This window comes from Magnolia sinica, chromosome 1 (assembly GCF_029962835.1).
Source record: "Magnolia sinica isolate HGM2019 chromosome 1, MsV1, whole genome shotgun sequence".
In the NCBI taxonomy this organism is placed as follows: Eukaryota; Viridiplantae; Streptophyta; class Magnoliopsida; order Magnoliales; family Magnoliaceae; genus Magnolia; species Magnolia sinica.
Genome location: NC_080573.1, coordinates 63,336,595 through 63,339,767, shown reverse-complemented (window position 1 = coordinate 63,339,767; position 3,173 = coordinate 63,336,595). Strand labels below are relative to the sequence as shown.

Here is a 3,173-nt window from a genome sequence, read left to right as displayed (position 1 = left end):
TCGCAATGCAAGGAAACATGTCTAGATAACTAACCTATCAACCATATGACTTTCTATTATACCCGAGAATCACATTTGTACGTGAACTCCGTAAGATGGCTAGAAAATCGATAAATGAATTTCAGCTCCACCTGGAAATCAGGGTACAAGTGAAATCCACGCAGTGAATAGAAAATTAACCTTCAAACCTCTTCTTCATCTAGAGATCATGTCGTACGTGAACTCCACAAGATTATTAGAAAATCGATAAGCAAACTTCAGCTCCACCCGAAAATCATGGTACGACTGACACCGCAGATGAAGAGACAAACAACATACAAACCCTAGACTACCAGAAAATCATGTCGTACGTGAATACCACAAGATGGCTAGAAAATTGATAAACGAACTTCAATTTTCACCCAAAAATCATGGTACGACTGAACACCGAAAGATGGCTAGGAAAATAAACATACAACTCTAGACCACCCGGAAATCATATCGTACGTGAACACCATAAGATCAGTTAGAAAATTGATAAACGAACCTCAGCTCTACCTAAAAATCATAGTACGACTGAACTCCATGAGATGGCTAGGAAACAACAGGGTATGCGAGCATACCCGACAAGCCACAAAAGGGCACCAATAGACCATCAAAGCCATGAGGGCAAATATCCTATCCAAACCACATAGGTAAATGTGGACCGCAGGATCATAAGTCCAAGGTAAGTTCGATTCGGTTCATCATTCAAGCACAAGTGGTAGCATATAAATAAATTAATAAATATACAATAAAGGATAGCACGTTATCAACAAACCATTCATGCATGTTATAATTTAAAGGAAACATTTGTCTTCCAACACATGAATTAATTATACAACAATCTATCATATTTAATAGTTAAGTAAGTAACTCAGTTAAGGGAATCATGCCATCATCTATATCTAGATTGATGAAATCAAGTGGGAAGCTCAAAGGGTGAGTCCTCACCTTAGGATGTAAGTCCACTTCTTCGTAGGGTCTGAAGGTGTGAATTAGCTTGAATCAATTTAACCCATGTTAGAAAATTTCCCAATATACAATAAAATTATTAATAACTCTATTTAATGATAATTTTTTAATCTAAGTAGTCGTCTTCAACTTACCTGATTTGATCGATCCGATCTAGTCTCGATTGCTCACCTTAACTTGAACCAACTCAACCCGAGTCGACTCCATAGGTGCAACAACCACCCATCGTTCTTCACTCTCACCCCATGCTAGAGTGTCCAGCAAGGCCTAGACCAGCCCCAATCCCACTTGACTTGGCTGGACTCGATTTCAACTGAGTCGACTCGGCAGCCCCCTAAACCCAACTCCCTATCTTCTCTCTTCTCTTCTTCTTCCCCCTTTTTTTCTTCTTTCTCTCACTCACTTTCTCTTTTTTTGCTGCTGGGACGTCCCACAATAGCTTGGACCGAGTCAAATCTGGGCTCAACTTGGCAGTGAGTTGACTCAGCTGCCAACTCTCTCTTCCTCTCAATACTCTCCCTATTTCTTCCTTCTTTTCTTTCAGTTTCTCTCTCTCTCTCTCTCTCTCTCTCTCTCTCTCTCTCTCTCTCTCTCTCTCTTTCTCTTCTTCCCTTCTTGTTTCAACATTCAGGTGGGACTACCTGAACCTGGAATCAGCTTAGACTCGAATTGAGTCAGGTCAGCGGGTCGGCTCGACCCACCAACGTCCCTCTCTCTCTCTCTCTCTCTCTCTCTCTCTCTCTCTTTCTCTTCTTCCCTTCTTGTTTCAATGTTCAGGTGGGACTACCTAAACCTGGAATCGGCTTAAACTCGGACTGAGTCAGGTCAGCGGGTCGGCTCGACCCACCAACGTCCCTCTCTCCCTCTGCTCTTTCTTCCCCTGTTCTTCTTCCTTTCTTCTTCCTTTCCCATTCCTTCTTTTTCAAGTTTGATCAATGCAAAAGTTGGGCCACGAGTAAATCCTAAGCTCAAGTGAACTCAGTTTGTCTTAGCTGCACCACAGTTGGAGGTGCGGTTATGAACATCTCGCAGCACCCACTCCTCTCTCACTCACTCACTCTCAACCAGAGAAAACTTCATGTAACGAGAGCCTAGACTATCTCACCTGGACCGAGTCTGCATCGATTTGGAACTGTAAATAGCGATAACAACGAACCCTGCACTGATTGTTGGGTTTCTAGCCGCACTACCCGACCTACTGCCACGCTTAATTAGCAGGGATTTATCACCAGCCTTGAGCTTGCCTCATGAGTGCAATGGATCATGAGCCAGGCCTCAACCTGCGGTCATTCGGTTTGTTTGCTTGGCGAGGAAGATGACTGGCTCTAATGGTTGTCTCCCAACGAAGATTCTTTTCTTCGAAACGATGATGCTGAAGCATCTATTTCTTCCATGTGATGCTCGTGGGAGGGAAAAATGTAAGCTCCAGCAGCGTTATACGAGTGGTTTCAGAGATAGGAGGTGGGTCCGATTTTGGGAGAAGGGGCAGCCATTCTCTCTTTCCCATCCTTCCCTTCTCTAAAAACTTAGCATGAAGGGCTAGGATTTTATGGTGGTGGATGGCTAAGATGGAATGAAGGACAACCTCGCAAATCGCCAACCTGTCGCACGGAGACAAGTTTCCGTTTTTGGAAAGCATGTGCTTTCGACCTAATTTACGGTTGAGATTGTGCGTACAATCCAACGGATGAAACTTGGCAGGGTTCTCATAGCTTTGGGTCCTCTACAATATGGATAGTTTGGATTGTTCATTGGGGCCATGATGATGGGGCACAGATCGCCGAGGAGAGACCCTGTCCGTCCGTCAGTCTTGGTAGAAGGAAATTTAGAAAAGGAAAGAGGGAAATCCTTACCTCCTTCGGTCTTTCCATGGTTAGACGCAGTCTGACCAGGTCTCCTCGTTCCGGTGCACAATGAGCACACACGCTCCATGTACACGCGCATCAAGGGTGGGCTCCATAGTGGTGTCCATGTTGTAATCCACTCCGTTCATCTACTTCGTCGGGTTAAACTAGGGTCTGGCCCAAAGAATGGGGTAGATCTATGGCTTAGGTGGGCCGTATTAGCTGAAAAATGGCCTTTAAGTGCCATTTGTTGTCAATCTAATGACTAGTAGTGGTCTAGTCTTGCGATCAAGACTGCTCATTTAGCTAGTGAGCCACCCAAGGCCACTATCTATT

General features: G+C 44.3%; 1 long non-coding RNA gene across 1 annotated transcript; it reads right to left on the bottom strand.

The window, feature by feature from the left end:
- Window positions 1-211: 211 nt before the first annotated feature.
- Window positions 212-1,190, bottom strand: LOC131246143 (uncharacterized). Its single transcript, XR_009171221.1, has 3 exons — window positions 1,128-1,190; window positions 973-1,020; window positions 212-285 (listed from the first exon to the last, which is right to left on the bottom strand). It is a non-coding gene; the product is annotated as an uncharacterized LOC131246143 (long non-coding RNA).
- Window positions 1,191-3,173: the final 1,983 nt, after the last annotated feature.